At 42.7% G+C, this 22,620-nt stretch overlaps 1 long non-coding RNA gene across 1 annotated transcript in view; it reads right to left on the reverse strand.

The window, feature by feature from the left end:
- Positions 1–13,545: 13,545 nt before the first annotated feature.
- LOC115085017 overlaps positions 13,546–22,620 on the reverse strand; it is a 45,716-nt gene continuing 36,641 nt past the window's right edge. Inside the window, exons 2-4 of the long non-coding RNA XR_003854692.1 lie at positions 15,086–15,175; positions 14,575–14,706; positions 13,546–13,720 (exon numbers count right to left, since the gene is read on the reverse strand). This is a non-coding gene — a long non-coding RNA (uncharacterized LOC115085017). The remainder of the gene's footprint in view (positions 13,721–14,574; positions 14,707–15,085; positions 15,176–22,620) is intronic.

Consider the following 22,620-nt stretch of genomic DNA (forward strand, 5'->3'; position numbering starts at 1 on the left):
TATGTAGTCGGCAATAGACATTCACACATAACATTCATTTTGCGAGCAATGAATGAACATCTATCAGATGAAAGTTATTTTTAACTGTTCATAAGTGAAGGGAGAGGGCAATACTAAATATGGGATCCCATGTCCCATAACATTTAGGAAACTAGTATAAAGTGGAAAGCTTTTGCGGGGGCCTAGCTGATAAGTATGAATTGTTTGTTTTCCCCTGATGTTGAGCCTTTCTGGATGTAAATGATGTTGGGATTAAATCTACTGGAGTTTATTATATTAAAAAAAAATAATGTTGCAAAGATTGAAATTGTTTTTTTGACCTGAATTTAACGAACAGTGACAGATGATCAGGGTTTACCAAACATCAATATCAAGGGATCATTTGGGGCAGGCAAACATCAATTTGACATGTTTTTCTAATTTTCTTTTTCTAATTGTGCTGTATAGCAGGGAATGCCACCATATGTGCTCCACTAATGTCCTTCATTCTTGTCCTGTTTCAGCCCACTAAGAATTACTCATCCACACACTTTCATGGCTTTTATTCCTCTCCTCAGATTTATATACTGAGTTTATGTTACAAACTGTTCCTTGTAAAGGCTTTGCCTATATATCCTTGGTTGTAAGTTATCTGTAAACCGGCACGATGTGCAAACAGCTGTCGGTATATAAAATAAATAAATAAATAAATAAATAAATGTACTCATGTTCAAAGCAGGAATAATTATTTCGGCCTCCCTTTTTGTCACACACCACCTATTATCTTCTGTTTTGAGGGCATCTTTCATTTTCTGTTCACTTTATCCCATGGAGAATCACAGGAACTAGCTCATGCTGCTTTATTTCATTGTGATTTATCATCTTCCATTCAGATGGATTATGAAAGGGGCAATATGCTGGATGGATGTGTGGGAGATCTGCTCTCTGAAGAACAAGCCATAATCCAGTATTTCCACAAGTAAAACTGCAGTCTCTTCCATATAACATCCTTAGAGGTGACTGTCATAACCAGTGGTAAATCGGGATAACAAGGATGATTTTTGTGGCAATCCACAGAGTTCAAAAGTCAAACAGGACCCTCCATTACCAAATAAAATGACTGTTGGTAAAGAAATGGAAACAACCCTAGCCATGATCACAAAGGAGCTGCAATCCCAGAAGATATGACAGATGCTCTTGTTGCAACTAAAGGTAAGTTAACAGGCGGTTTCCCATACAGCACATTTCTCTTTATTAAAAAAAAATAAATGAGTACATGAACTGGAGGAAGACCTGCTACAAGACAAAGTCAAAATCATTGCTGAACTGTTTAGAAACTTTGAAGATGCATATAATAGGAGACATTTTGGGATTCCAATGTGGAATGTGATAATCAAATGAAATTTAGAGAGACATTTCTTCAAAAGTTACTGGAAATTTGGTTTATAAATGATTTTGAACTTGAAAGAATGCAGAGTACCTTTACATGAGAACATAAGAAATTGTAGCAATACAAAATACCCATGACCAATGATAATGATATTGAAAATCCTGAAAAAGTCTAGGTATAGGCACCTTTACTGTGGGAAGGAAAGAAAATTTAGATTTAGTTAAAACACTAAAAAAGAAGTTTCTCACAATATAAATACAACTAAGAAATTTGAAAGCAAGGTTTGAATCCTGAAGAACTACAAAGTTTTATTCATTCTCTTTCAGAAAATAAAATGGAGACTTGTGATTTTTATGATAGGAAGTTTTAAACAGGCACATGGGTGCCCATGTGCGCCTATTTGTCGATCCACATCCAGAGACGCATCCATTTTATAACATACGCGCATATATTTGAGAATGTTATACAATAGGCTGGACGAGTGCACATGTGCATACAATTTTAAATGAACGTGCGCATGTGCATGCAAATCCCATGTCTACTGCATAAGAGGGGAAATTTTACAAGGGACACGCACCAATGCCATAGGTAGTTTTCCCAGTTCTTTTTCAGTTTACCCAGTTAAGGGATAGGACCTCCAAACCTCCGTAGTTGAATAACCTCTCTTCCCCCGTTAGCCTTGACCCTTAAAATCCCACTGACTAGCCTAGATTTTTTTTGTTTTATGAATTACATGCCATCCACAGCAAGTGTAATCTGGCAGGGGACTCCGGTGCGCACCTGTGCGCGTATTTAGGGGCACATCTCTTGGCCTGGCCCTGACACGCCCACGCACCGCCCCCTTTTGCAAACTTTCTACTTGTGTGCGCAGCAGGAGATATGCACGTACTTTTAAAATCCACTTGGCTTGCACCAGCTCGACTTATGTGCGTATCTTCCAGTTTTGGCGCACACCGAGCTTTTAAAATTCACCTATATGTGCAGAAGAAGCAGAAAACTGGAGAATGCCAGGGTAAGGTAGTGACTTTTAAACACTGTTTTCCTGGACCCCATATTGTGCTGGGGGTGGATTCTTGGACTGAGGTGGAGCTGACACAACCCGCAGGCAAAGGGCCTACGAGTCTCCACCGTCAGCAGGTGGAGTGGGCTGAAGCTAGAGGCCACTGGAGCTTCACCTATACCAGCCCATGTTCCCTTCGGGTTGAGCCTTTGGGTGCTGGGGCTGGCAGGACTTAGGCGGGCCTTAAGATTAGATATCAAAGGCAGATAGTTCAGCCAAGAGACAGCAGCCAGCAGGAGGCGTAGTTCTATCATAGACTGGTCCCAATACAGGAACCCAAGCACCAAGGAACAAGAATTGACTGAAGGTGCTTGAGCAAAGAAAGGCTGGAGCCTTAGGAGTCCAAGTCCAGAGGATAGGGGCAGAGACATCACTGACGAACTCGAATGAGAGCTGTCAGCAATTGGAAGGTGTGGCAAGCAATGTAGAACTCAGGACACAAAACGTCTATAGCGTGGTCATCCGTAGCAATGGTCAGGGCACAGAGAAGGCAGGCATGGTCAGGTGTAGCAATGGTCAAGGCACGGAGAAGGCAGGCGTGGTCAGGCGTAGCAATGGTCAAGGCACGGAGAAGGCAGGCAAGGTCAGATGTAGCAGAGGTCGGCAACAGGAAGTCAATCAAAGGACAGACGAGACAATCGAGGAATCAGGAACGTGGAGACAAACTGGAACACGGATCATGGAAGCACGGAGGCACCGAGTACTCAGAACAAACAGGGAACCAAGGAGACCTGATGCAAAGGCAACAGTTCAGTGCGAGGCCTGAGCATTTATATGCTGAAGGATCTGATATTAGGGGTGTGCATTTGGTCCCTACGTATTGGCAATCCGCAAAAGATGTGCCAATATTCGTTGTATTCGTGGGGAAGCGAAACGTATCGTGATTCCCCACGGATACAATGAATTTTTGCCGAATTATTCGGCCGCCAATTTAAACAACCCCCCACCCTCCTGATCCCCCCCAAGACTTACCAAAACTCCCTGGTGGTCCAGCGGGGGGTCCGGGAACCATCCCCTGCACTCTCACACCCTCGGTACCAGTTCAAAATGGCGCCGATAGCCTTTGATCTGCTATGTCACAGGGGCTACCGGCACCATTGGTCAGCCCCTGTCACATGGCCATCGGCGCCATCTTGTGCTCCTGCCATGTGACAGGGGCTGACCATTGGCGTCGGTAGCCCCTGTGACATAATAAGGGCAAGGCTATCGGCGCCATTTTGGTTCCTGGCACCCGACGGCATGAGTGCAGGAGATCGCTCCCGGACCACTGCTGGACCCCCAGGGACTTTTGGCCAGCTCGGGGGGGCCCTCCTGACCCCCACAAGACTTGCCAAAAGTCCAGTGGGGGTCCGGGAGCGACCTTCTGCACTCGGGCCGTATTGCCAGTATTCAAAATGGCGCCGGCGCTACCTTTGCCCTCACTAGGTCACAGGGGCCGAGGGTCGGCCCCTGTGATCTAGTGAGGGCAAAGGCTAGCGCCGGCGCCATTTTGAATACTGGCAGCCGCTAGCCTTTGCCCTCACTATGTCACCGATTGTCAGCCCCTGTGACATAGTGAGGGCAAAGGCTAGCGCCAGCGCCATTTTGAATACTGGCAATACGGCCCACGTGCAGGAGGTCGCTCCTGGACCCCCGCCGATAGCCTTGCCCTTACTATGTCACAGGGGCTACCAACGCCATTGGTCAGCCCCTGTCACATGGCAGGAGCACAAGATGGCGCCAATGGCCATGTGACAGGGGCTGACCAATGGCACCGGTAGCCCCTGTGACATGATAGGGCTATCGGCGCCATTTTGAACTGGTACAGAGAGTGTGAGAGTGCTCCCGGACCCCCGCTGGACCACCAGGGAGTTTTGGTAAGTCTTGGGGTGGTCAGGAGGGTGTGGAGGGGTGGGTTGTAGTAAATTTAATTTTAGCCAGGTAACGAATAGGATTAGATATATAACCGTATCGGGACGCCATACGGACGTATACAACGTATCTGCCACCCGACGAATACGTATCCCGAATGCAACGTATGGCGTCCCTCTGCACTTCCCTATCTGATATCAGCATCCGGGTCTGCAACCAGGTTCCTGCTGCGGGCCCTTTAAAAGGTTTACTGATGTGTGCGCACGCGCTTAGGGAGGGGTGCAGTGCCTCTCCCTGAAGCCCGCGGAGAGGCACGACGGATGGAGGCATTCTGGCTGGAAGTCCCAGGAAGTGGAGCAGGGCGGGAGGCGCTGGCAGGAGCCCGAGGTCGGAGCCGGTGGCCCACTGCCACAAGCGACAGAGACTGGAGCCTGGGAGTTGCTTAGAAAGGTGAGAGGGCCGCACCGCGGGGCTGTTGTGGGCGGCGAGCGCAACACCCCAAGAGAATATGGGGTTTGTTTTCAGCTTCTGTGCGATTCGGCTAGTTAGCCAGATAAACATATCCAGATAATTAGCAGGATATCATGCCACTGAATAACTTGGCTATTTTAAAGTTATCACCAAAAAATACACAACTTCAGAAAACTATTCCCCCTTTCTTTAAACTAACAAACAAACAAAACACGGGGAAAAAACAGTCTTTATGAATAGACTCTTGTCCGGTATCTTTATGGGTAACGTCCAAAGGGAAGTACCTCAATATTAATATATACTGTTTATGCTTTTATTTATTTATTTATTTAGTTGTTGAGTTTTTTATGCTGTCATTCGGTAGAGCCATCATAACGGTTTACAAAAAAGTTTAAATTTTTTAACAATTGAGCAATAAGTATAACAATGTGTATGTTAAACATTACAAGTCCAGAGGAATCATTGTTTGGGAGGAGGAGGGTTTGAAAATTCTGGTTGGAGAGAAGTTATTATGATGTTTTTGGATAAAAGTACAATATACCTATTGTTAGCTCCTCTCCTCAGAAGAGTGTCATAGAACAGATTGTCAACTCCTCTTCCCTGGGGAGTTGATCTATAACATTGCTACCTCCTTTCCTTACAGGAGCATCTAACAACAGTTCGCTAACAGATTACTAACTCTGCCCTCCTGGTGGGGTCAGCACTATAGATAGCTAACTCCTCCCTTCTGGAGGAGCAGATCATGACAGATTGCTACTCCTCCCCCTTTCAGGAGAAAAGCAGAACAGTTTGGTAACTCCGTCCTCCTGGCGGGGTGAGCGACAGCAGATTGCTAACTCCTCCCCTCTGGAGGAGGAGAGCGTAACACTTATATTCCGCTGATCCTTTGGTCTCAGTGGATTACAACAAATACACATATTAATAACATAATCCACTAACGACATAACTATGAAATTTCTGCATACTTTACATAATAACAGCAATCCAGGAGAGGGAAAAGGAAAAACAGAAAGAAAAACCAAGGTGAGACTAGGCTGGACCATCTCCAAAAGCTAAAGTAAATAAATATGATTTGAGGAGCTTTTAAAGCGCAGCAAGTTTGATTTAGATCTAAGCTCCTCAGAAAAACTGTTCTATAGAGTGGGGCCTGCTATATAGAAAATCCATTTTCTAGATTATGTAAGTCATACCTGACTTAAAGATGGAATCTCCACAAGGTGTTGCGAGGAAGAGCGAAGGCAACGAGCCAGTCAATATTTCTGAATAGTTGTAGCCAAGCAAAAAGAGCTCGCTCAAGAAGGGCCTTGAATACCCACAACGGTGTTTTAAACTTCACACGCCAGCTGATGGGTAGCCAGTGTAAACTCGCTAGAACCGGAGAAATGTGATTACGTAGTGGGGTACCAGTAATAAGATGGGCCTTAGAGTTTTGAATCAGCTGAAGTACTTGCAAGTAAGAATTAGGGAGACCCAAACACAAAACATTACAGTAATCCAGTGATGACAACCCAAGGAACTGTGTAATAGTATGGAAATCAGAGTAACTGAGTAGTGGTTTTAATGGATGCAGTAGGCAAAGTTTATAGTGGAATGACTGTACCAACTTATCAATGTGTGAAGGCATTGATAAGGAAGAGTCAGTAATAACCCTCAGATGACATACCTTCAGCTGGATAGGACTAGTGTGAGTGGGTTTTTGAACATTCAATTGCTACAATATATGCCATTGAATTGTTCATAGGATTTATTCATGTAAGTGCACTTTACACATGTAAATGACTTTTGAAAATTGCTATGATAGTATGTTACATTTACATGCGTAACTCCTTTGAAAATTCACTTGAAAGTGAGTAGAACAGTCTACAGGTAAAATTCTTCTATGCATGAATGAAGAGTAGGATCTAGGGTTGATCCTATATGAAGTTCTTAAGGTGGTCAAACAGGTGGATAAGGCAATCTCAAACTTGATCTGAACTTGTTCACCTGTCAAGTTCAGATCTTCTTGTCTGCCTACCTATATTATTACAGCTATTTTCAAATATTTAATAAAGCACAAGCATAAGTTAGTTCTGTGGGGTAGCAAACTCTTCACATACAAAAAGATCCATTATATGCAGACAAGCTACATGGTATCACTGTATATGCTCTGACCCAAAAGACAAGGACAAATACATCAAAGTTCTGACAGAATCCTTCAAACCAAAAAGCTACAACCCTACAATCATCGCCAAGGAAGACAGTGTCTTTATGTAAAACATCCAGATCAAACATAAAGTAATGCAAAGAAAGGAAAACAGAGTGAGTACACCTTTTAATAACATCCAATCTGGAGCTAGAAAAACTGAGAAAAATCATTAAAGACCTACAGTTGTATGCAAAGGTTTTGGTCCCCCTCGTCAAGTTGTACTATACGTTTCCATGAATCTCTAGGTGAACAGAGGCTGACACAATCTCTACATGCTATAAAGTTAAATATGATATCTCTTCCCTCCCTTCTCTCTCCACCCTCTTCCCCTCTACCCCATCCCTTTCCTTGTCCTTCCTTTCTTCCTCCCCCTTTTTCTTCTCCCTTTCCTCTTTTATCACTCTGTCCTCCCCATTTTCTATGTTCCCCCTTCCCTTTTTCTCATTTTTTCTCTTCTTCCTTCTTCCCCATTATCTCCATCCTCCCTTTCATTCTTCCTATTCCCCTTCCCCTTCCCAAACTTTAAAGTCACATCCCAATTTATATTTATATATAAGTGGTTAAGTAACATTTTGGAATTACTTATTTATTTTTTTATTGTTTTTTAAATTTGAATTATTAATGTGAAGGAAGTAAACTAATACTATATAATCTTTTCTGTCTTTCTGTTATTCATGTATTATTATTCCTATTTTTATTTCTAATTAAAGGGGTTATTTTCTAAAGCTTTATCACGTGTGCTAGGGCCCTAACGCACGCGATAAGGCCATATCACATGCGAAAAGGGCCTTTTCGCATGCGATATAAAACAAATTAGGAGGAGGGGAGGAATCGGGGAGGGGAGGAGTCAGGGAGGGGAGGGGCGGAGTCAGCAGTGGCTTCGCTGCCGGCGATAATGTTACTAATATTATCGTCGGCAGTAGCACGCCGAATAGCACCACTTTTCACGTTGGCGCTATTTGGTGCGAAAGCCGGCAGCCAGCGCACCGCTGTGGTGCGAAGGCTGCAGGCTTTCACAGGCCTGGCCCCTCCTACACCCCCCGCTCTCTGTTTTTGCAGGATTTATCATTCTGCGAAGAATGATGAATCCAGGCCTAAGTGATATAAGGTCACTACAGTTGTAGAACCTTACAAGGCAACTATTTTCCTGCAAGTAAACAGGATACATTATATATTTATTATCATAGTAATTTTAATATTTTTTGTATTTTTCATACATTTTTCATGTATTTATTTTAATATGGACTGTTTTTGTGCTATTTTAATTTAGAATTCATTGGTCTAGTATATGTTTTTCACTTCTCTCCATCCATAGTATATCGGGCTTGGTAGTGTGTCCGTCAGTGTTCGTGCATGTTCCCCAGCCTGCCGATAGATGGCGCTATAATATATCAGGCTTGGTAGTGTGTCCGTCAGTGCTCGTGCATGTTCCCCAGCCTGCCGATAGATGGCGCTATAATATATCAGGCTTGGTAGTGTGTCCGTCAGTGCTCGTGCATGTTCCCCAGCCTGCCGATAGATGGCGCTATAATATATCAGGCTTGGTAGTGTGTCTGTCAGTGCTCGTGCATGTTCCCCAGCCTGCCGATAGATGGCGCTATAATATATCAGGCTTGGTAGTGTGTCTGTCAGTGCTCGTGCATGTTCCCCAGCCTGCCGATAGATGGCGCTATAATATATCAGGCTTGGTAGTGTGTCTGTCAGTGCTCGTGCATGTTCCCCAGCCTGCCGATAGATGGCGCTATAATATATCAGGCTTGGTAGTGTGTCTGTCAGTGCTCGTGCATGTTCCCCAGCCTGCCGATAGATGGCGCTATAATATATCAGGCTTGGTAGTGTGTCTGTCAGTGCTCGTGCATGTTCCCCAGCCTGCCGATAGATGGCGCTATAATATATCAGGCTTGGTAGTGTGTCTGTCAGTGCTCGTGCATGTTCCCCAGCCTGCCGATAGATGGCGCTATAATATATCAGGCTTGGTAGTGTGTCTGTCAGTGCTCGTGCATGTTCCCCAGCCTGCCGATAGATGGCGCTATAATATATCAGGCTTGGTAGTGTGTCTGTCAGTGCTCGTGCATGTTCCCCAGCCCACTGATAGAAGGCACAGGTGGCTCCCTGGCCGCCTTGGAGGCTCAAACATGTACAGTGGCCATGTCACAACACCATCTACAAGAGGAACTCCTGGGGGAATTCAGCGATACTGCAGAATGCAGATTTTGTGCAGAATTCCTCCTTCCCACAGATTTTCTCCTTCACCTCACCGATTTCCTCCCTTGCTGGAAGACTATTCAAAACTGGAAGGACAGCGGCCATCGCGGGACAGGCAGAAAATAGAAGAGAAGACCCTGGCATGCCGCGAACGGAGTGCGTCCCGCGGCACATGATCCGTTTGCGGCGAAGATGAAGGCCCAGCACACCGTTTGCGGCAAAAAGGGAAGGCCCCCGTGTGCCGTGCTTGGCACGCCTGGGCCTTCATCTTCGCCGTGAACGGAGTGTGTGCCACGGGACGTGCTCCGTTCGCGGCATGCCGGGGTCTCCGCTGCTATTTTCTGCTCGAGGCGAAAATGGAAGGCCCCCGTGTGCCGCAAACGGCGTGCTGAGCCTTCATCTTCGCCGCGAACGGTGCACCGGGCCTTCATCTTCGCTGCGAATGGCACGGGTCCCATGGCATATCAGTGAGAGAGAATGTGTGTCGGGGAGGGGAGGGTGAGAGAGAGCAGGAGAGTGTGAGAGAGAGCATGGGGGGGGGTGTGTGTGAGAGAGGGGGGGTGACAGAGAGCATGGCTGGTGAGAGGGTTGGGGAGGGTGTGAGAGAGAGCATGGGAGGTAAGAGAGGGTGGTTGGGGGAATGCTTGAGTGTGGGTTTCAGAGAGAGGGAGCCTATATGAGGGGAGGGGGATGCCAGTGAGAGAGAATGTGTGTGAGAGAGGAGAGGGGGTGTTGGGGGAGTGCGAGAGACAGCTTGGTAAATAAACTTTGCCAGCCCTGGCTTTAGCAAATGTGCCACCACGTCCTTGCCCTGGGTGAAAACAATTTAGTTTTTCCTTTTCAGCTAATGCTTCCATACAAGAGCATATATGCCAATAAAAAGGCTCGCCGCCTGGGTGTAGAATGGGTACAGTTGCTAGTTTGTATATATGCATATAAGTAATTTGTGGTTTGGGGTTTTATTTTATTAATTTCTCAATATGTTTTCAATTAACTCAAACATTTTTTATTAGAAATGTTTATATTAATTATGTTATTATTATTTGAATATCATTGATCTTATTAATTTGGTTGTAATTATATTGAAATCTACAAGTTAAATATTCTCCAATATTGTCATACCGTACAATATTCTTGAATGCTTATTCTTAAAGGTATCAAGGAAGAATTTGGTCTAATGTATCCCTGACGCAAATATTTTAGTCAAAACATGGCCATGTTGGATTTATAAATATATCACTGTTGCAAGAACTGTGGATCCATGGAATTTGGTGTTGTAAAACCTTTTTGTATATATGCATCTTTAATATTAAATAAGGGAGCCCTTTAATTCAAGTGTTTTGGTTAATCATTTTTATTCTATTTACTACTCTTTATTATTATTATTATTATTATTATTATTATTATTATTATATTTTTATTTTCCTTGACTGTATATATATATATATTTGTGTTCCACTGTTGTTTTTCATTATTCTGACTGTGAGTCCTTGGTGTATTTTATTTTCCTTGCAGAAAGTTATATTTGCTTGGAAACAAGGCTATCTTTCTATGTGTATGAGTGTACTAGGACAGTCTGTGAGTTTTTAAAGTCCACTTTCAAAATTTAGCTGAAGCCCATTGACTTTAGGCCTGCGCAGCTATTATAAAATTATCCTTTTTAAAGTTAAAATGATCAAACAATTCAGACCTGACTTAAAAAGACTTAATAAAAAATTTGTTTTTATTTTAACTTACCTTCTTTTTACTCTGACACTTCATAACCCCAATTTCTCCTTTCACATTAACACTTTAATGTAATCTGTGATTCACTTGTATTTTCTGGCAAATACCAGTTTTTACTCTGCCCACCTAAATATGTTTGGGCCTGAGGAAGAGTGTGTGAACTCCCAAAAGCTAATCAAGAATATATTAACTAGTCTAATATATTTATTTATTTGTTGACTTTACTTCTGTGCATTCAAGGGAACTAACATGGCTATCCCACTACTTTATCATAATAACTTGAAGGAATTCTGCACAAATCCTCAAGAGGGCAGTAAAATAGCTACTGATACATGCGTAATATTTCAGCAAAGCAAATGATAAAATCAACAAAATGTAGAAAAGTATGATTTTGGTTAGTTTTGACATCCCCATAAAATATTATTGAGAGAGAGAGAACAAAATGGTATAGCTGTTGCTGGCAATGAGTGTAAGGCTAATTTCCTAGTGATTTTCTGGGAAATGTGTGACATCCTAGCCTGCTAACATCTGATCACCACAAGGGACCGTCTAGGAAAAACTTAAATGAATACATAAAGGAATGTATAGTCTATCAGCTACAAATTCCAACAGATTTTCTGTAAGAAAAGTCCACTAAAACTTACATAGTAACATAATAATGACAGCAGAAAAGGACAAAATAGTCCATCCAGTCTGCCCAACAAGTTTCTTATGGTAATAACTGTTGATTTGTACAGTTACTCCCATGTTTCTATTAAGGGTAGTAACTGCTGCTCATGCTGGTTATCCCCAAGCCTTATGTTAAGGGTAGTAATATTTACACAGCTCATGCTGCTGCCCTCTGTCATCCCCCACTTCCATCACAAAAGCACAGTATAACTGCTGTGGTTAAGAAAGTTTACCACCTGTATTTTGGCTGCAAAACTGGACAAGAGCTGGGCCCCACACATATGATGCAACACTTGTGCAACAAATCTTCGCCAGTGGTTTAACAGTTAAAGGAAATCTATGCCTTTTGCAGTGCTAATGATTTGGAGAGAGCTAAGAGATCATATCAACAATTGTTACTTCTGCATGGTGCCTTCAGTCAGGAAAGGATGTTTTGGCATCCTTGTTGTGATGGGTAACCTGAGTCAAGGGGTTGCAATGTCTAGAACTTTTGATTGTGTTGCAGGTCGGAGGGGGGGGAGAACCAGGGGGCTGCTACATGGGTTGTGCAATGGCAGTGAGGTCGCTGCTTGAGTTGCTGGGTCTCTAGGTCTCTATGGCTGGGATATGGCCTAGAGGCCTATGCTGCAGGCAAAGGTCTGCTGTTGGGGGGGTTGGGGGTGAGGAAATAAGTTCTGTGTGGTCATTCCTCTGAGGAATGTTGAAGGGGTTTTCTGGGGGGGGGGAGGGGATGTATTATTTGTAAGATTTGGCTCGGATATTGGTGTTGTGTTAATAAACTGTGGCCTTGTTTAATCCCATTTTCTGTTTGGTGTGTACTTTGTCAAAAGGGGGTGAGAGTTGTAATGCTATGGGACTCCCGCTTGCGCACATTATTTTACACTATATTTATTAGAGATGAGCTTTGTTTTTCTGTGTCGGGTCGGGTATCGGTTCGGGCACTTCGTTGGAAAAATTTGTTTTCCTGCGGGTTGTTTTTCGGCGAAATGGATCAGAAAAAACAAAACGGGAAAAATGAAATGGAAAAAAAGAATAAAAAAAACCCCACCCCAACCCTTCAAATTTACTTTATTACAAACCCCCCCCCCCCCCACCATCCCGATCTCTCTCCAAGACTTACTAAAAGCCCTGGTGGTCCAGCGGGATCCCGCAAGCGATGTCTCCCTCTAGGGCCATCAGGGCATCGGGCCTGCCAGGAATCAAAATGGCGCCAGTGGCCCTTTGCCCTAACCATGTGACAGGGGCTACCGGTGTCATGGTCGGCCTCTGTCACATGGAAGGAGCAATGGATGGCCTGTGCCATTTTCTAAGACGGCACCGGCCGTCCATTGCTCCTACCATGTGACAGGGGCCGACCAATGGCACCGGTAGCCCCTGTCACATCGTAAGGGTAAAGGGCCACCGGCGCCATTTTGATTCCTGGCAGGCCCGATGGCCAGACGGCCCGAGAGGGAGAGATTGCTCGTGGGACCCCGCTGGACCACCAGGGATTTTAGTAAGTCTTGGGGAGGGATCGGAATGGGGGGGGGGGTTTGTAATAAAGTAAATTTGAAGGGTTGGGGTGATTTATTTTTTTTAAATAAATGTGCCCCTCCCCCTCACACTAACCCGAAAAACAAATTTTTCCCGAAATTCGGGAAAATCCATTTTGGGATTCGGGTCCCCCGACCAGGACGAATTCACATCTCTAATATTTATTAGTATAATTTATATTATTTTTATTGGAAGGCAGAAAATCTTCAGCTAGCCTGCTTCCCCCCCCCCCCCCCCCAATTTCTGCTGCCCTAGGCACAGGTCTAGTCTGCCTATTGACAAATCCAGACCTGCATACAATGGAGGCAATGAATGCAAATCTATCTTATGCACATTCACTGTGGATATCCTGAAAACTTTGTCTCTCTTGAGGACTCGAGTTGGCCATCCCCAGAATAAGCAAAAGGTTGTCTGGTCTGCTGAGTAGAAATGGATTTGTGAAATTCAAAGAAATGCCAGAAAGCCTTATTTTCATCATTCCGATATTTAATTCATATAGGTGAAATATCATATGTTCCAGAAAAGAATAATGCAAAAGACTGGTTTATAAGTGCAAATCTGTCCCCCGCAACTCTGTCCCCCTTCTTGACACTGGACTGTGTTTCACCAATGCTGCATCAGGAAGGCATAAACTAAGCAATTTTGCAAGTTTCTGAAAATAACAATAAAACAAGGTAACATTCAAAATACAGACTGAGAAAAATGGCAAGAGTGGAGGATATTCTATACAGTATAATATATATCACTTTTAGAAAGAGTTAATTTGATCAAATGTGCATAAGCTGCTTATAAGTAAAAGACAGTTAAATGGCTGAACAATATAAAAATAAACAAAAAAGGGTGCCAAAAAGGCGACCAATGGTAAGGCAGAGCAAACCAGAAAATATGACATCACCAGTTGTGAAATTATAAGAAAGCAGATCACTCAATTTCTTTGCTCAAACTATGAGGGATGAGAGTATGTAATTCATAAATCTATCATTATTCACAATGGGTAAGGAAGCCTGAGAAATCACCCCCAAGAGGGGAGGGAGAAACAACTTCTAAGAAAAAGAAACATAAATTGGTGGCAGAGAGACCATTCTCTTGCTAGTGATTTACTAAGGGGGCTTCCAGTTAAGTATTGCGAATGCAAGAACAATGTTCAAATATACATGTTTTGAGCTGACAAGAGGTTTTCCCAATATATAAAATCTCACATGGGCAGGAAATAACATAGATGACTCCTGTAGTTTCACAGTGTGACATGTGGTTCAACTCGTATCGTTTACCCATATCAGGATGTGCAAGCACAGTCAGTTTACTAGACACAGGGCAGAAGAGACAATGTGCACAAGGTGAATGTCCCATAGGGTGATCCAGGGCTGTAATAAGAAGCTTCAAAAAAGAAAATACCAGGAGGTCTCGGAGATTTTCACCCCTTTGAAAGCAAATCTGGGACGGTCCGTAAGGGCAGATGTGGAGACAATACTTACCAGTGTTTATTGACAATGGCACATAACTCACCAACATGACTAGATAAAGGCAAAGCACATCATTCTATTATCCGTATTAGAAGTAGGTGATAGAAAAAGCCATTCACTGTGAGTATAATGGGCACATTTAAAGGCTTTCTTGATATCCTGCTGGGAATATTCTCTGGAGAGAAAATGAAAAAACATAGTCTATGCTTGAGCAACAAAGTCAGAGGTAGAAAAAGCATAATTGTTGTAGGTGTAGAAATTGCCCAAACGGTATACTTCTTCTGAGGGGTTGTGGGTAGTCACTTGTAAAATTTAGCAAAGTATTTCGATCAGTAGGTTTACAATAAATAGATGTGACTATCTGCCCCTCATGGAAGGAAACCATAATGTTAAGAAAAGGCATACAGAGGCGTGATAAAGAGTCAGTAAACTGTAAAATGGTATCACAATTATTTAACCAATCCAAAAAAATAAAATAAAATTAGATAATGGATCCCATAAATCATAACCAGACTGGAATGAAAAGCTAAAAAAAAGAGGAGGGGTAAACATACCAAGATTTGAAATGGGAAACATATAAACATGCTATCTGGTTCCATGGTTACACCTATGGCAGTTTCTTTAACTTGTTGATAGAAGGTGTCCTGAAAAATAAAAAAGAAATTTGTGAGTGCTATTTGGGCTAAACGCAAAATAAAGTCAGTGGGAACTTGTATAGTATGGGGACATGAGATGAGATGGGATTCAATGATTAACAAAGCCTGGTCTTGGGGGACATTAGGATAAAGAGCCTTAATGTCAAGAGTAACTATTTATTTTTATTTATTTATTTATTTGTTTGTTTGTTTTTATATACTGACGTTCATCAGGAACATCACATCGGTTTACAATATACTACATAAATACAGTTAAAAAACAAACACAATTAGTTACAGCAGAGAATTAAAAAAAACACTCAACTAATATACAATAAAAATTATTATAAAAGTGAAACTAAAATCAGATAAATAAAATATAGACTGTGTGAAAAGGTACTCTGCTTTCTGAAAAGAATGAAACCATATATAGCAACAGGTAGTACGAGGCAGGCAATTATGTATAGGCTTGCTGGAACAGTTTTTAATTTTTTTTTTAAGCTACTGGGGTTTGGCTCTTGTCTTAATTCTTGAGGTAAAGAGTTCCATATATGGGGGCCTGCTAATGATAAGGCATGCTCTCTCACTGAAGTGAGATGAGCTAATTTTGGAGATGGTATTGCCAGGGTACCATTGCTGGCTGAGTGTGTGATTCTTTGTGGGGTATGAAAATGGAAGGCTGAAGTTAAGAGCGGGAAGTGTAGTCTGCTGTAACCGTGTAATGAAATGTGCAGTATCTGGAACATATGAAGCATAAGATATCACAAATGGCTGGAGAAATTTTGCTTTGAAAATCAATAAAGGTTCTGATATCCAATATGATTTGGCATCCAGAGGGATTAGTAAGGCTTTTGTGAATCTTAGGGAGAATGTAAAAAGTCAGAGTAATGGGGTGGAGTTCTGCTAGAAATTGGGCCCCTGAGACGAAAGGAAATGGCCATTGACAACCTCTTGAACACAAGATAAGATATAACCCCACAGCTCTTTAATGGGGTCTACAGGTAAAGGTCTATAAAATTGTGTGTTAGCCAATTGATGGTGAACCTCAATAACATAGTCCTGTTGAGAATGACCATACCGCCCCCCTCCCCCCTTTGTCAGCCAGTATAATTACAATTGTAGAGTCAGTAGTTAAAGATTTTGGAGCAGTCCATTCAAGTTTAGATAGATTATTATATGTACGCCATGTGAAAGGGGACAATAAGGCAGCAACAAGTAAAACCAGTTTCTCAAAAGCAGCAATCAGAGGATCAGGGGAACCAAGGGGGAGCCAGGAAGATTTAGGTACAACAACGGACATGTCAGGAGAAGAGGAGTGTGAGTGAAAAAAGTATTTGGTTTTAATACACAAAAAAACCTTTGCAAATATATATGGATAGTAAAAAAAAATTAACTTTGATAAATGGCACAAAGGATGAACCATGCGGGACCATGTGGGTTTCAATGTTCATTAAATTGTGGGAAGAAAGGTTGAAAACCATGTTACTTTCCAGAGGAGATGTGATATTGTTTGATTCAGGAAGAGCAGATTTAGGGCTGGATTCATCATTCTTTGCAGACGGGGGGGGGGGGGGGGGGGGGGGGGGGGGCCTGCGAAAGGCCACAGCCGTTTGCACTGCAGTGGCGTGATTTCGTCGGCCGCAGTGCGGCCAGCTGCAACCTTTCACCATAAAAGGTGGTGCTATTCACCATGCTACTACCGGCGATAATGTTCCTCACATTATCGCCAGCAGCGGAGCCGCGGCCGACTCCTCCTCCTCCCCGTCCCGACTCCTCCCCTCCCGGTCATTTATTTCCTATCACACGCAAACAGGCCCTTTTCGCGTGTGATAGGGGTTTATCACGTGCGTTAGGGCCTTATCTCGTGCAATAAGGCCCTAATGCATGCGATAAATCTTTAGAAAATACCCCCCTTAGTTAACGTCATGGGTCGTGGTAGTGCTGCGTTTGTGATTGAGTCATGCATTGTGGAAGAGCTTGACAAAAATTCCCATGAGGTTTTTTGAGATCTTGTCATGGCTGACCTTGGTGCGAGTCTAAAAAAGAGACAATGATGAAATGGCAGATGAGGTTGAAAGATATTTTTGCTGCTGTTGTTCATCTGAGTATGGTGAGTTGTCAGAGGATGAGGTATCAAAGGTGACTCTTTTTCATGGCAGATGAGTCATGTTCATCCAGGGATAAAGAAAACCTTTTACATAATCGGTCTGTTCACACTGAAACTTTTTATAATCAAAACCTTTATATTGGCTCAGAATTTGTCCAGATTAGATTGGAATTTTGATAATTGTGCAGAAAACAGGTTTGAGGATGTATGTTTTTTTAGAGATTCAATTTGGGTAGTAACTTGCTCTTGGAAGGTGACTGCTGACTTTCTGTTAGTTTACACAATCAAGATCATCAAATCAAATGAGCATTTGTTGAGTATCTGGTTCCACCTTGTAATATACTCAGGATTGTCCATGTGAAACCGTGGTTCTTTCAGAAACTGTAAACCATGGGGGATCCGTTGAATGTGACAATACTCCACTAGTATTGCTGCATGGAGTTCAGCCTGGGTAGCTCTTTTCTAAAAAATTATGGCTTCCAGCCAAGAGACATTGTCTGCAAGATTGCCAGAGTCAGCAAATAGTGGAACATCATATAGAAGAGTGTGAAAATCCTTGTCAGAATAATTGAAGATATCCTCCACAGGCATTGCCATTAAAAAGCTTTCACAAATATAAAGGTAATATCACAAACACAGTGGATAGGAGTGCAAAAGCAAACTCAAACAACAATGTCGACAAGCAAAAGATGTGCTATGAATCATAGTTGTCCAGTCTGTTGAGTAGAAATGGATTTTTGAAATTCAAAGAAGTGCCAGAAGGCTTTATTTTCATTAGTCCAATATATAATTCATATAGGTGAACTATCATATGTTCCAAAATAGAATAGGTTTATTAGTGCAACTCCATCCCCATTCTCAGGGGCTTCGGGCTTTACAAAGATTCTTGGGGTTTGCTAATTATTATCGACAGCTTATCCCAAACTACTCCTCTGTGACAGACCTCCTTACTGCTCTTTCCCCCCAACCAAAGATCTAGAAGCATTTTGAGAGTTAAAGAATGCCTTTTATTTAGGAATCCTGCCTATCCAGACCCTACCCAGCCCATCAGCTTGGAAGTTGATGCCTCCACACCTGGATTATAAATTGTCTTTCTGAGCCCCCTTTTGAAGGACTCAGCAGGTTGTCACAGACTTGCTTGTGCTCTCTGCTATGTTTGCTAAGACAAGACTCCTGTTATCAGCAGCCTATGCAAATATTGCCTGCTTGGCTAACAGGTAATTGAGTTCCAACTTCAACTAGCTAGAAATTCAGTACTTTTGTTCCTCTCTGAAATACAGTTCCTCTCTACATTGCAGTCAAAGAATCCATTTTGCTGCATGTACAGTAGCAAACTTGGGGTTTTTATTCCTACATTCCCCCACTCCCTTTTAAGGAGTGATGTGTAGCAAGGAGTGCATCACTACTTAAACCTAACTATTAGACTACTGTGCAAGTCTTACCCAAAATGACATGTATAACCACTAATTATGTCATTATCAACATGAGGTATGAATAACGCAACAATAATAGGGGCATGATACTAATAAGGAATCTTAATGGCAATAATAGTAGAATGGCAATGACATAATAGTGTAATAGATGGAATAATAGTGAATATAATCAATGTAATAATGGGATAATAGTAAAGGAAAATAAATTGTGACTAGTAATAGGAAATAAATGTATAAAAAGAAATAAGGAAATATAATAGTTCTCATTTGTTGCATACCGTAGAAATATGATGTAGAGATATCAGTCTTAGACTCGAGGTAGACTATTGTTCAGGTGCAATCTCCTTTTCCTACTCTAAAATGTGAAGAAGTGTAATTACTAATTAACTTGGTACCTCATACAGTTCCAGAGATGGGGGCTGTGGGAGGTCTCGCAGGAGCATGGCTGAGTGTGATAATTTTTGTACAATGTTCTCCCAACCTAGCTTGATGGACTCTCTACCTGGGTCTCATTAAGCTAGGTTGAGAGAACATTGTACAAATTTCATCTTTGGGTGAGTTTCCTCACTCTGAAGGGCATCAAATATTCACAAGAGTGTACTGTTTTGTTCATACGTCTCACTTTGAATGTCAAAGTGGCCCCTAACCCATACACTCCTATCTAAACCTCACCTCGAGTAACTAGGTGGGCCTCATGTAGAGATATTAATACCTAACTACTATACCTTCTGTACCTAACTTCTATACCTTCTGTAGGTATTCCTACCTACAGAGAGAGAGAGAGAGCTCTCGCTCTCTCTCTCTCTCTCTGTAGGTAGGAATACCTACAGATACTCTCAGTCTCTCTCTCTGTAGGTAGGAATTGCAACAATTGTGGTATTTATTGCAAAGTGTGAAAAAGTTATTGCACTCAGTGGTAATACCTATGCGAAGTGCTAAGATAGTGCACTTTGCAATAAATAGGTTATTACTATAAAACATATCCCTTTTCCTATCTCATGCGATATTTAGTGCATTTTGATAAATCCAGGCCTATGTTCTTATTCCATATCTGCCCTAGCCACATTATCCATGGTCCTCTTACTATTTTCAATCACCCTTTTTAGAAGAGTGATGGCCCTACTACTATGAGGGCCTTATAGCTAGGCGTGCTCTCTCTCTCTCTCCCCAGCAGCTTAAAATAATGAAAATGCTATTTGCAAAAACATAGCAAAATGTGATAAAGCCATATTGCACAGCTTAACGCAAATGAAAAAGGTGTAGTTAATTTCCATGTTAAAACTGTGCGATTTGGCCAGAAATCCCACCCCAAACTCCTCCCCTTTTCCTAATTTGCATTGCACCATGCATTATGGTGTTTTTCGCATGCATTATGGCATTTTTGCATGCTTTAAAGGTGTTTTTCGTATTCAAAAATGCCTTAACACTTGCAAAAACACTACATAGCACTTTGATAAATGAACCCCATAGTTTGTAAAAATATCTTCATCTGGAATCATAATTGTAGTTGGTAATTTCTGCTGTGTTCTGGTCCACAGACATTTCAACCTTGTGAGAGTCTTTAAAGCCTAAAAGATATACCAGGTTCCCACAAATGGGTAAAAGACCATATGGCCCATCCAGTTTGCCTAATTGTCCAATTAATTTAGCATTATAATTCTCATCACTTAGAGATCTCCTGCAGTTATCCTATGCTTTCTTGAATTCAGATACTGATTTTGTCTCCACCACTTCCACTGGGAGGCTCTTCCACACATCCACCACCCTTTTTGTAAAGAAATATTTCCTAAGATTACTCCTGAATCTAACCCCTTTCAACCTCATCTCATGACCCCTCATTCTAGAACCTTCTTTCCATTGAAAAGGCTCATCTCCAGGGTATAGAAACCTTTGATATATTTGAATATCTCTATCAAATCTCCCCTATCTTGCCTTTCCTCTAGGGTATACATGTTTATATCTTGAAGTCTATCCCCATATGCTTTAGAGCAAAAACCACTGACCATTTTAGTAGTCACCTTCTGGACCAAGTCCAGCATCCAGTTTATATCTGTTATGCTCTCTTCCTCCAGAGGGGAGGAGTTAGCAAGCTGCTGTCGCTCACCCCGCCAGGAGGGCGGAGTTAGCAAACTGTTCTGCTTTTCTCTTGAGAGGAGGAGGAGTTGCAATCTGTCATGATCTGCTCCTCCAGAAGGGAGGAGTTAGCTATCTGTAGTGCTGACCCTGCCAGGAGGGCAGAGTTAGTAATCTGTAGCAAACTGCTGTTAGATGCTCCTGTAAGGAAAGAAGGTAGCAAGCTGTTATGGACCAACTCCCCAGGGGAGAGGAGTTGGCAATCTGTTCTATGATACTCTTCAGAGGAGAGGAGCTAACAATAGGATATTGTACTTCGCTACTGAGATAGCAATCTATCATGCCTCCGCTACGGAGTAGCAATCTGTTATAGGCTGCTGGCAAGTCTCATAGAAAGAGAAGGTAGCTATCTATATAATACTTCCGTGAGTGGGGTTAGAGGTCTGTAATGGTGGATCCCACAGAGTGATTGTAGTGTAAGGAATGACCACTAGGAGGAAATGGTGAATTCCTGGGCCGATGGCAGATGACAGCGCCCTCAGGAAGAGATCCTGAGAGGAACCACCGGCTAGGCTAGAATATGAAGTAAACACAATAGCTCTTTATTAAGCTGGAAGCTGGACCACCAGTGGTGGCAGGAGTGAGTCGAGATGTCTGGTAGGACTGAAGTCCTTCTGATACTGGAATGTAATCTCTGTGTCGCTGAGCTGTAGAGAGAAACTAGAAGAAGTGAGTAGACAGGGTATACTGGATACAAGATGGTACACTCACAATAGTAGATGTCTGCAATGGTCTCTATGCCACAGAGAGTCTTCAGTATATTGAGGAACAGGAGCCGTAGGCGAGCACTGGTCCCTCTAGACACAGCCCGGGGACAATAGCTGTATATGAAATGGCTTCTAGAGTAGAAGAGAGTCTGTAAAGGGTTCTAGGAACATGGGCCCTCTTGGAGCGAGCACCAGTTCCTATCTGCAATCTTGCCAATGTAACTCTTGATCTCTGTACCTGCGATAGCATCTTGGAGGAAGGGAGTCTTCAGAGCTAGGAATGTAGGCCCTCGTGGAGTGAGTACCGATTCCTATGTACAATAGAACTCATTGTGTTCACGTCCGTGATCGCTTCCAGGCAATGAGGAGTCTTCTGAGTATTCCGGCAATCTGAAATCAAGAATAGAGAGCAGAGCCCCCATGGAGCGGGTACTGGTAAGTTTGAAAAGGCTGAGCAGTGGGGACGGATTCCCCGGCTGACTCAGATCGTTGTTGCAAGTATTGTGGACTGCCGAAGCAAGTCCTGTTGGAATTCCTTGCTAACTCGTTAGAGGTTAGCAAACAAAGACTTTTAAAGTGGAAATGGATGAAGTCACTATGGGGGGACGCCCCCGAGGTTCGCGCCCTTGCTGGTACAAGTCTGGAGCGCGCACGCCTTTACGTCATCAGGAACATGGCGGATCCGTAGCATCAAGCCAGCCCGGGGACACCGGGACCAAGAGGCAGGGAGAAGCCGTGGCTGCATCTGTCCGTCAGAGCCGAAGGGAGTTGCTCCCAAGGTAAAGAAGGTCGAGCGAGGGGCGAGAAGAGGCACGAACGCAACATTATCCTTCTGAAGCTGTGGTCTCCAGAATTGTACACAGTATTCCAAGGTTGTGTATCATGACTGCTAGTTTGTATTGGTACAATATATCATTGGAAACCAATGAAGTGATTGTTAAGACAGATTTGATGTGATTCTGAATTTAGTATTGGTTAGTAGGTGATTAGTTAGTAGTAGTTCAGTTACTATTTCATGCACACTTATTCTGAATTAGTCTTCTTGTTCCTACTTTGTGTATTGCTTTGTCTCAA

Source organism: Rhinatrema bivittatum, chromosome 2 (assembly GCF_901001135.1).
Source record: "Rhinatrema bivittatum chromosome 2, aRhiBiv1.1, whole genome shotgun sequence".
NCBI classification, from domain to species: Eukaryota; Metazoa; Chordata; class Amphibia; order Gymnophiona; family Rhinatrematidae; genus Rhinatrema; species Rhinatrema bivittatum.